Genomic DNA, 13,156 nt, shown 5'->3' with positions numbered 1-13,156 from the left:
GAAGAAACCACAACAAACATAATTAGTACTCAATGTTTATGTGTAGAATGCTGTTCTGGGACAAAATGTAAATGGGCAGAAGCGAATTTGTTAAAATTGCTCTTTTCCACTCCTCTATCAGTGCCTATTACCTTCCATGTAAGAAACCAATGATATAACAAGAAAGTGCGGCCCAGCAGTGGTGGTGCACTCCTGTAATCCCAGCACTCCAGAGGCAGAGCCAGGTTGATCTCTGTGAGTTCAAGTCCAGCCTGGGCTACCAAAGTGCCCAGGAAAGGAACAAAGCTACATAGAGAAACCCTGTCTCAAAAAACAAAAGCAAATGAGAGAGAGAGAGAGAGAGAGAGAGAGAGAGAGAGAGAGAGAGAGAGAGAGAGAGAGAGAGAGAGAGAAAGCATGGGTTTTCTGATCATATAAACTTTCACTGGATTCTAATCCTAGATTTACTACCCAGTGTCTTTCAGTAATTCACAAACTTCAGTTCCTTTGCTGAAAAAAATAAGAATATAGATATCTAAGTATTTGACTTGTCTTCTTTCCTTTCTTCCTTCCCTCTTCCTTCTCTTTCTGTCTGTCTGTCTCTCTGTCTTTCTCTCATATTTCTCTAACTCCTATCTCTGTCTCTTTCTCACTGCCCCTCCTCTCTTTCAGTTTCCTTTTTCTTTCTCCTTTTCTTACTTTCTTTATCTTTTTCTTACTACCTTTATCTCTCTCTCTCTTTCTTTCTTTTTTCCTTCCTTCCTTCTTTCTTTCCTTCATTTCTTTCTCCCTCCCTTTCTTTCGTTCTTTTTCTTTCTTTGTTCCTTTTTGCTATTTGCTTTTTTTTCCAGTCCTTGGAATCAAACAGAGGACCTTAGACATACTAAGAAAGCTTTCTACCAGTGATCTTAGATGCCTCTCTCTAACATATACAGTTCTCTAGATGACTGAAAGATTCCCCCCAAGTTGCCATCACAGAATTTGACATCTGTTGTTCAATAAATACTATTTCATTTCCAAAATTATTAATACTGTCTGCCAAAACAATTCCATGAGATATACATGTTTGTACTTATGTGTGTGATTGTGTACATTTGTGCTTTTATTATTACTAGTAGTATCATCACTATTAGTGAATAACTGAGGAACTAGAGGTTCAATGAGATGAAGTGACTTAAATAGACCAATGATGAAAGAGATAGAATTTAAATCTTGACGTTCCAGAGTTTATGCCTTTAACTGTCCAGTTAATGATTTAACTATTAATGGTTATTCTTGGAAACAGGATAGTAAATGATGACACATTGCCAGAAAAAATATTCTGTAATTTTACATGGAGTGCCTCTGTGTGTGTGTGTGTGTGTGTGTGTGTGTGTGTGTGTGTGACAGCAGTATTTCATAGATTTAAATTTATCTTCAGAATTCTTTCCTTCCTTACATTGTTAAGGAATTATGAACATAGCCTAGATTATTGAAAGATCAAGCTAAGAATATCATTAATATTTTCTGGCTTGACTCTGTTGTTAACATCTTTTAGCCCAGTAACTTAATGCTTTTCTTTGGATAAGTTTAATAAGGATAGACTTATGTAAACTAAAATTAAATCACATTTGTTTACTGAAGTGTAAGGTACCCATTAGGCAAACCAATCTAATTTAGAAAACGTTGAAAGATCCAAAGATTAGGAATGAAAATAAATGTGAGTCAGCACTTTACAATGTGAAGTTTTTTTAGAAAGAAAAGACATATTTAGTACTCAGTCTAGAACATCTTAACAGAACACCCATGGTCTTAAATGATTGTAGAAAAATGGAGTGTATGATTAAAACAGACATGATTATTTAATGAACAACATTTTCCCAGACTTTTGAATTAATAGTTTTATGAACAGACTAATTCCAAATGAACAAATAAATAGCTCAAATTCTGGAGCCACATAGATGATTTTGCTTTATAATTCCATTATAATATATAATGCATCCAGAAATATGAGTTCTAGTAAGAAATCTTAGAGATAAAGTAGCAGAAGGAACTTTATGTTGTTGGGTTAAAAGAGCAACTGTTTGCATATTTCATGGGGCAGTTGTACATATAAAGTGATATCTGTATATACATATATATGTATATATATATATATACATATATATTGCTAAAGCAAAATATGTATTAATTGTGCTAAGTACGGTGGAATGTTTGAGTGGAGACTTACTTTTCTTTGATACATCCTAAATCATTTGAGCAATTTTTATTATTTAAAAGAAACAAATTCTAGTTGAAAGAATTTTATCAAAACAGTCAAGAAAACTTCTCTTCAAGAGTGTTAGGTAATAACTGTCCTAGTTTTTCATCTTTCTCCTAGTAATTTATCTTTCTTTTCAATTTGCTCCAAAGTTCTAGCACTGAAGACACTTCCCAGTGCACTTTACCCTCTCCCTTTGGTCCAGGAGACAGGGATCATCAGTAGATTCAGTATAGTCACTGTTTCTCAGAATGCACTTTTTTGCCCTAGAATGTTGACAGTGATTAACTGGTTCTAACAGCAGTTGCTCTTCAACTTAAGGTACAGATTTTGTGTTGCTTATGGCCTCTAAGAGAATTATTGCATTCAAGGAAATGCTAAAATATTCTCATAACCTAGAAGATAGAAAAAAATCGCTGGATAACATGTTATTTTCTTTGAATGCTTTCAATAATACATTATCAATTTTGATTAAAATAGCCTATGTAAGAAGCCATCTTATGAGCCTATAGATCAGATACATGTATTTCTTCCCTTATCAAAAGATGATTACCACATTGAAAATGACAATAAAGCCATGTCTTGGAACACAGTATGTTTCATAGATTCATGAGTACAGGAGGAGGTGAGATATTGGAAGAAAATCACTGCTTGATGACAAGACATAAAGCAGTGAAATTTTGAATTACTGTCTATTTTGTCTTTTCCATAGCTTCTCTGTTGAAGAGTAAACATTTTGTTTCAAACAAAAATTTCTTGATTACTATAGATCAATCAGCTTTAGAATATACAGTATTAATAACAGCTGTGAAAACAATGTTTTACCCTAAAATACAATAATTATGGAGTCACTGAGTTCTTTATAATCAACTCATTATATATTTACCTATGTGGATAGATTATGCTTGTGGGCCAGGTTTCTTTTTCCCCTTTTATATATTTTAGTCCACACTAATTTTTTGCTCTTATAGCTCTAGGCTAGAAAAAAAGTTAGAAAATTTGCTAACCACACAGTGTAACTCGTGCCATGGAAGTCAAACCATGTCCTGAAGAAAAGCAAGAGAGGTTTTACACATGTGAAAATGTCTGGAATTCTTGAATATTAGTACCTTTTAAGGATAAACTTGTTCATCTGTTCTGAATGTTTCTGGATGTGCCTGTTTACTTCCTTGAACAAGTAGTATATTTCTCATATTTGTTATATTATCATGACCTTTCAATTCTACAGTTGTTTTTGTTAAAGACTGAAATGTCTCCATGAATCCAGTTATTCAAGGCTGTTCATTAAATGCCATCTATCATCTTATGCGTGGAAACCAAAGAGAACAAGATTCTCATTTCTCCTAGTGAAAAATGGGTATAGGATTCAGAGAAGAGGTAAGAGTAGATGATGACAGATTTAACTGGTAGAGATATAAAGCAATGTTATTAAGACTGGCTCCAGTCTCAGTCAGTTCATGTTAAAGCAGAGTTATGCCATTCCACAAAATTCTCTAAGTAGAGTATTTCATCAACATATACTTAGTACCTCTTAACTCTTTTATTGTTTTTGCCCAGGGGACATTGCTGCTTATTATCTGATTGGTAAACAACTTCTAGACTTGGCCATAACTGTTTTTCTTTGTTAGAGGAAGTTACTTGTGCTCTGCCTATTTAGAAAGGGAGGCCTATCCTGCTTAATGCTGCTGCTGTGAACTTATGAATAAATGTCTGACTGTAGAATGTGTGATTAACAAACCAACCAGATTAACTGAACTAATGATATATTCTTAACCCTTTATCACTAATAAAGGTGAGATGGTTCTGAACCTAACTCTCCTTTGTTCTGTTTTTCAGTTTGTTCAGAAACTGATGAGGTAAATCCCCTCAAGTCTCAAATGCATGCCAAAATATTAAACTAAAATGTTGAATGAATACCATATTTTATTGTATTTACACTTATTCTTTGCACTATTGAAAAAATTCAAGGAATTAATTCAAATTTTAATATTAAGCTTTGGAAAAATATCATGTCATATACATACTTCAAATTCATTAAATGCTTTACCTTAAATGTGAAAATTAAATTAAATGCTTTAAATCCAAGAAAGCATTGAACCAGGAAACCTTTGTGTTGGAATTTCACATATTTTCACAGGAATGAGGTATAGAAAGAATAATGTTGACTGAAAATATGCTGCTGGTCTCTAAAATTTTCAGTCTTCCTTTAGATAAAAGCGATAAAATCATTCTACTGATGAGGATATTTGGTTAATAATTAAGATAACTTTAAAAAATGTCATTGTAACACCTAAGGGTAAACAGACACCCACACAAGGGAACTTGACTATAGTCCTGTTGTATTATTTTTGAACTATATAGTCTCAAGACAACCACATAGGATTTTGAGTTTCCATTTTTACACACATGAAATACGACATGAGCTTTTTAATATTCTTTTGTCTTTTGAACATATGAATTCTAATACCTACTATGGGTGTTATAATGAAAAGAATAAAAACAAAGAGACAAAATTGTGTGATTTAATTATTGATAAAATAACACATAGGAATCTGGGGACATGTATATCTTCCACTAATCAGCTAATTTTGTCACATTAAAACTGGGTCTGTATGGAAGATGCAATCATCCTATATACCCATATTTATATGCAAAATATTTTATAAGCTTAGCATTTGTAGGATGCTCAGCAAATGCTAGATATTGCACTACTTATTTAAAAATTTTATCCTTAAACTTTTATCTGCATTTTGTTCAAATGGAAATGAAAACATCCTGTTGGTGGCAGCAATAATTTAATTTTACCATTCACAAAACAAATGAAGAATAAGATTTATAGGCAACTATGTAGAAGCAAGTTACCATTATTATAAAAGAGTTTTTCAACTCCAACATCTTGAAACACAATTTAGTCTACCAGTGTTTGAGACCAGTCAAAAGCATTACATTGCTACATATGTATATCTATCTATGTTGTGTAGTTCCAGAATATAAAATACCAGTGACATTTCCAGTGCTGCAAGAATGTTAAAATATTTTTATATCCAGTCTTGATTATTTCCTTTGTATTTGTCCATAAATAGCTGAATATTTTACTGAGATTAGTTTACACATCGAGAATCACAATTTAGGGGAGACAATACTGAACATCCAGCTTAAGGGGAAAATGTTTGGATTTATAAGCTATTTCAAATCTCCTTTACCTTTTCTCTTCCCTTGTTTTATTTTAGCTCCAAAATATCCCTTACTTCTGTATTTATGGACATGACTATGTATTTGTGTTATCAATGAGTACTGGTTCTATATTATGGACCTAAACTAAAGATATGCAAATTGTATGCTCTGTTCTTCAACAAAGTGAATCACAGATGTACATAGATACAGCACAGAGTCAATTTCTATAATTAGAGAAACAATGATCATGGCTCTTACTACCCAGTTTATAGCACTAAAACCAAGTCACAATTTTATTAGTGGGACAGTGGGAAATATGAAATTTCCTCCTTTCTGATGAATCAGTCTATATTTGTACAAATTCCTCCAGGTGGTACATATTCAAATTAAAACACGAAAAGGAGCCATAGGATATAGTTTAGCTGGTAAGGACTCTTGTTGCTAGGCCTGAAGACCTGATGTTTATCCACAGGACACATTGGTTAGAAGGAGAGAACCAATTGCCAAAAGTTGTCCCTTGACTTCAACTCACGTGCCATGGCATGATTATGTAGATGTGCACACACACACACACACACACACATTAAACAAACAAACAAGTAAATAAATAAACAAATGTAGTAAAATTGAAAAGCTTTGGATTAAGCAATAGGTTTGTGCACACATGGTTTTCATGCAGCCTCACCACTTAATATCAGAACATCATATGAAACCACACTATCTCGAGAATAGCATGGACTTGAATACCTAGAACTTAGTCCTAGACACAGTATTTGTAAAGCTTCTCCTAAGAGACTCCTACACACAACCAAAGTTGAACACAACAAATTTATCAACTTCCCACTTTAAATTAGTGGGTACTAGACATAATGAGATGCCAAATATATGAAGGAAACATCTACTATAGTTATTAATGTGCAAGGTAGACTGGGCAGCACAGGCTTATGCTTGTGCAGTGAACTAGGAAGGAATTGTTCACTAAGGAAGTTGCCATAACTTGGTCTTTTAAAGTGTCTGCAACGTTGAATTGGGTTTCAGGTGTCAAAGCATCAATAAAATAATCTAAAATCCTACCACAAACAAAACCTGTGATTTTTTCCTCAAATATATCACCCTCATTCTCAGATGTGAGTTTCAGGGAACCACCTAGCTGTAAATATATTATGCTTCTGTAAGTAACCTAGGTTATCTGTTGCTTTTCTCTTTCTCTTTGTCTGTGCTATCAATATTTAAAAGACATAACCTATTTCTTCTTGGAAAAGAATCATCAAAGAAAAAAAGCTATTTTGATAGCAGGGACTGAGAGATTTCTTTAAACTATTTATGTATGTAGAAGATTCTGTCAGAAAGAAAAGAAAAATAAGAAGAAATATTAAAAGCTGTGGAAATGGGGAAAATGAATATATTTGTTCTTTCATTGTACCTTTAAGAAACTTTTGTAAAATATAACAGCTCTTAGGAGCCATAACAAAAGTTCCGACCATTTCAGCTTCCTGTCACCAACCTCTATCAGAGATTTATGGAATTCTTACTTTAGAAGCTGTAAATGTAGGAACTCATCTTTGCCTCCTTTTCTTATTTGTATCTCTCAGTAGTGTCTTAACACCTAAACCAGTCAATTCTGCAATGTGTTTCTATCAAGTTCTTTGAGCTACTCAAACAAATTACCATAGGACTGATTCCTTAAAAGTGTAAATTTATTCAGGCTAGAGAGATGGCTCAGGAGTTAAGACCACTGGCTGCTCTTGCAGAATCCCTGTGTTAGATTCCTAGTACACATGGTGGCTCACAACCATCTGTGATTGCAATTCCAGGTCACACATATGACACAATGACATATATGCAGGCAAAACACTCACATACATAAAAAAGAAATTTAACCTTTCATAGTCATGAAGGCAGAAGTCCAAACTCACTACCATTGGGTTGAAATTAAGTTATGGAAGAGTGCTAATCATTGGCCTGTTCAGGCTCAAGAGGAAAACCTTTTTTTTCCCTCTGGCATGATGGTGGTTGTTGGCAATCTGTGACTTGATTTGCATCGTCACCCAAATGTATGTTCTGATTTTGTATTGCCTTTCTCCTCTGTGTTTTTGTATGTGTGTATAGTCTCCCATACTCTCATTTTCATACTATTGTTGGGTTTGTATTTAGGTTCAATTCAAAAACTCAATATATGCCAACTCAACACATTTAACTTAATCATAGCTGAAATAAATTCTTTGTTTAAATAAGGCAAGATTTATAGTTTCAGTGATTTCTTTAAGCAATAGAAAGGACTTCCATGTATAAGGAAAAATTTATGAGTTATATTTACAATTATCATACATATAAAAAACATGATTTCTTATGTAAAACAAGATTCATTTTTTTCAGCCTATTCTTTTCTGTCTAAATGTCCCCATCATGTTGAATTGCTAATTCCCCCTGGTTCCACCAATATTCTAAACAGTATTTTTACTTTTTCAATTATGTACCTTGTTTAGCTTCCAAAAATTATTCTATGTGATGCTGGTGTCATTAAAAGTAAAAGCATGATCTAGTTCCATTACAGAATGTTTTCCCTAATATTTAAGCAGCTATTTCTAGCCAGTGTCCACTTTTATGCAATATAAGACTGATGAGATCAATCCTTTGTAAAGTTTCTAACATATCTTAATCATGAAGAATTTATATACACTCTTTAGCATAACAATTGATTTTTTTTCTTTTACCAGCCTCACATAAAATCTTTCAGACTAGAAATTGATGGATATTGCACTTATATCAGCTGTGTTATTTTACTCACAGGAAATAACTGCTCTTGGAATTATATGAACAGGTTAATGACATCTCTTTAGTTACAATTAGCCTATGAATATGATAGTTGAGTCCTCCAGATGCTCCAATTTTTCATTTACCTTGATCAGTATTATTTTTATGGGCCAGGAAAATGGCTCACCAGAGAGAAATGGATTGCTGAGTTATATTGCAGGGACCAATAAGGTGGAAGAAGAGAACTGACTCCTACAAGTTGTCCTCTAGCTCCATTATGCACACCATGGTGTTTACACACACACACACACACACACACACACACACACACACACACACACACACACCACATTGTGATGTAATATTATAAAAAATATCTTCTACATGCTGAGACTAGAACTTTTGCTGAACTTCACAGCCAAAGTTAATAATACACTTTGATGTCACTCAGGACTTAAAACTGCTGTTCTACTGTATACTCCGTTTGTTTGACCTGCCTTTAAGAGAACAATGTGAAAATCAACATTACTTGCCTTGAATTTCCCATGTAATCAACTTTTACAACCTAAGCTAATACGTAGCTGCAATTTTATATTAGTATTCTTCCATGATCCTGACCCAGACTAATGAATGTATATCATTTGCTGAAAACAGGAACAATAGAAGTTGAAAGTAATCATATAAAATGAACATCAACTATAAATATTGAACACAGCATTTATAGATATTTGTTGATAATAATGTTTGTAGTACGGTTTTTTATCTGGGTCAGAAGGGTCAGTTGGAGCTAGTAACTTATTCCCTTGTAAAGTTCAGTTAAAATTTTCTGTAAAGTATCTCATTCCTTCTCCATGTGATACTCTCTGTGCTAGTCATAAAGACAGAGCAAAACCCTTTGTGAAGTACAGACTCACATGGTCCCAAAACAAAAAGGCATTTAGAGACACATGGGTACAGATACAAACACAGACAAAGGGACAGATTCACCAGACAGCCTTCATGTTGGCACAGAGTAATGTTCATATAAAAGACAGAAAGTGCAACACACACATACACACACACACACACACACACACACACACACACACACACACACACACACACACACACACACCAGATAAATAAGTAAATGTAATAAAAAATAAAGACTATGTTTGCAGTGCTTACCCAGGGCCAATCTCAAAATAGTTACTTGAAAATCATTTGCTGACTCATTTTAAAAGAGCAACTTGTTCAATGATTGAAAAAGAAAGTTGTCTTTTGTTAGAGGGAAATTCTGGTTGAATTCTCCTTGAATTATGATTTAAAAAGACTAGTATGACCTGGCAATAATTATGATCACTTCCCTTGGTCAAATTGTTCTAAAAAAAACCCTGCTTGTTAAGGGTTACACAGCTTGGTTTCTTTTTTTTCCCTCAAGAAATTCTAAATATTTCAAATGTAATTAGCACTTCAAGACATGGTTTTAATATAATTCCCATCCACATTGTCTGCATCTCATTCTATGGTATTATCCCCATTTGAAATAGTGTGAAAGAAGCTGGGATGTTAACCATTTACCTTTTTCTGATTCACTGGTTACTTCTTTTAAAAAAATTTCACTACTTTTCCAGTCTACAAATGTATGAATATATATGCTTTTTTCTATTAATAAATACCCAGTGGAAAATGCATATATAGCCAACTGCAATTATGTAAGCTGTATCTGAAAAGATAGGTAATAAATATTAGGAAAGAGTAAGTATGTCTAATTTTGATGGCATTTGTATTTATCATGACATGTGGATAATAAATATATTAGGAAAGAAGAACTATATCCAACTTTGATGGAATTTGTGTTTATTGTAACAGAATGCTGATATCTAGTGGAATAAAATAATATTTTCAAAATGTAACCATTATAAACAAACATTATTGAGTAACTAAAGAGTCTGTTTATATTTCCCCAAATGCAGCCAGTTTCACATTCCAGTGTATGGGATGAAATTTTTAATTGTGGTAATGCCTTGAATTCAAACAAGCAAACAAACATTGCAATATAAAACTTAAAGATCATGATTGAACATATGGTATTTCTTTTCCTTTGTGACAATTTCCAGTTGGAATTGCATGGGTTTGGAATACTTAGAGAGGATGCTAATATCTTTTTTGCTCCTTAACTCTTTAATACATAGATAAAAATGAAATTTTTGATTTCTTAAGACACATTAATGCAATCAAATAAAACAAAGTGAATTGCAATCCTGGGTGCTAAAGAAGTGTACAAATAATTCCATTATTCTCCTTTCCAACAGTTTATAGAGTTTATTCCACAAAACTAAGGATCATAAGACAAATTGTATAGTTATGATTGCCATATAGTGGGTTAATTCTCTGTAGGCCAGAGTGTTTTGTCCAATAGCTTGGCTCCTTGACCTTACTATAGGGCCATGAAAAGATGAAGAAAGGACAGATATACAGGCACAAATGCAGAAAAGATGGAGTCAAGCAGATCATGCACACGCTGACACAACAGTGTCTACTAACCAGCAATATCAAATTTTATTGTGCCAATTATTTACAGCATAAGGGGGCATAGTTAGCCATTCTCATTAGAAGGTCTCTATAGACAAGCAGTCTCTGGCTATGAACATCCTGGAGGGAGCTGGGGTTGCTGGTTTTTGAACACATTGCCAACATTCTTACCCAGACCAGAGGAAGACTTTGCAAAATTCCCATGGGTCTGAGGCATTCATTCTTGACATTGTTGTGCCCATGTCAACAATACACATTCACTCAAGAATTCCTACATTCCGTACACCAGAGCTTTAGTTCACTGAATATCTGGTTAAAATTTCCTGAAATGTGATATGCATGTGTCCTATCCAATTAAATATGTTATGCTGTCATTTAAGTGTATATTAATGACTCAGAATAATTATTCTAAAATGTAGATTTGCTTATAGTCTAGAAGCTGCAATGACCACAGCAGTGTTCTGGTACTTCTTTTTGTAAAAAGACGGTGATGTGAGCTTTCATTTAAATTTATTTATTTCTCTATATAGAGGTAAAAGAAATTAATATTTTGAGCAACATGATATGTCTCTCTTTATATACAATTAGTTATTGGACTGAGTATTAAAACTGAGTGTTTTCTAATTCTCTATACGACCTTCTTATTTGCCATGTCCATAATTTCCTTCTGAGTTGGCTGCAGGATTCAGAACACAAACTCTTATTTTTTATACTTTTCAAAACACATCATGGACTTCACAAACTTGTATGTATATTCTTTTATTAGCAATATTAACTCTGGATTTAAGCAAATTAACCATCACCATTTAAAAAATTAAAAGCATGACACAGTGGAGGGTATAAATTAAGAGTGACTTATTTGTCACAATCACCATCATCAGATAACAGCAATCCTGTTGATGAATTCAATACTTAAATATTTTCTTTGGCTTCTGTTATATTTGACTGCTGGGAATGTTTTTCTGTATGCTGTGAAAGTGTTGCTCTGATTGATTGATAAATAAAACACTGATTGGCCAGTAGCCAGGCGGAAAGAATAGTGTGGGCGGGATAAGGAGAAAGGAGAATTCTGGGAAGTAGAAGCCTGAGTCAGGAGACACTGCCAGCCACTGCTGTGAGAAGTAAGATGTAAAGTACCAATAAGCCACAAGCCATGTGGCAACTTATAGATTAATAGAAATGGGTTAATTTAAGATATAAGAACTAAATAGCAAGAAGCCTGCCATGGCCATACAGTTTATAAATAATATAAGTCTCTGTGTATTTAATTGGGTCTGAGCAGCTGCAAGATCTGGGTGGACACAGGATTAGTCCAACTACATTTGACTGATAATAGAATTCAAGAAAATAATTATTTTCTGTGTTAAAATAAAAATGAAAGCCTTGCGTTATCCTTACACAATGCACTGATTTTTCCAAGAAATGCCACCTTTCTTATGAATTGTATCCTGAATACCATGCAATTTTCAAAGGAGTAATGAGGTAATTATCATGAATGATGGAGGGGGGCCGACTGAGTAAAAGAGTGAATACACATAACACTTACATATATACTATATGTATGTATGTATGAATGTATGTATTTATTGCCTTTGAAAAATGTATATTGCCATTTGAAAATGAAAACTACAGAGAACTACATCATTCTCGATATGAAAAACTGGCACTTGTTAATGTGTTAACTATAAGTTCTCTGTTCTCTGAAATTTTAATTTAATATGAGGTAACATCCAGAACATTACATTTTTAATAAATCCACCAGATGGTTTTGATACATGTGATACAGTGATGACACATTGAGAAGCAATGTCTGGACTGACAGTCTGTAACCACAAATGCACATTTGAATCATCTGAGGAGATTTAAGAAATCCCAGAGCTTGAGCCTCATCTCAGACCAATGAAATATAATCTGTGAGTGTGAGACATGGGTATTGTGATTTTTTTTTTAAAGTCTGTCTAGGCGATTTTGAAATGTAGCTGTGATTGAGAACCAAGAGTATAAAAGTAAAGAGTATATTTTTCCTTTGGTTCTAAAGGACACAAAAAAGGGTGAAAAACATGGGGATGAGGGAGAAATGGAAAGCAAATGTTTCTGTCTGTCCATGCATTGGCTCATGCTTTGTCACCAGGGGAAAAGGGTGATGCTTTGGAAAAATCGAGGATGATTATACTTTCCAAAGTTTCTTTCTTGAGATTTACAGAAATAAGTTATAAAAAAAAATCTATTCTCCAATTGCTTCCAGCTGATTTCAGACTGTTATGTTGTGCAACTGCAAAATCGTTCCTCTAACCTAACTGTAATGGTGGACTTGGTTCACAGCCCTTCTTTTCATTGCAGAACCATGTTGCTGCTACATAGAATTTTCAAAATCTTGTACTTACCTGTCACTAGGCAGGAGTACCATACAGAGTTTTACACTTGGAAATTGCCTACTCACTGCTTCTCTTTTTATTTTGTACTCTGGTTTTATTAATTGAGTTTGCCTTCTTCAAT

The sequence above is a fragment of the Peromyscus leucopus genome, chromosome X (assembly GCF_004664715.2).
Source record: "Peromyscus leucopus breed LL Stock chromosome X, UCI_PerLeu_2.1, whole genome shotgun sequence".
NCBI classification, from domain to species: domain Eukaryota; kingdom Metazoa; phylum Chordata; class Mammalia; order Rodentia; family Cricetidae; genus Peromyscus; species Peromyscus leucopus.
The sequence above is the reverse complement of the archived record's forward strand: the minus strand, read 5'-3'. Positions refer to the sequence as shown.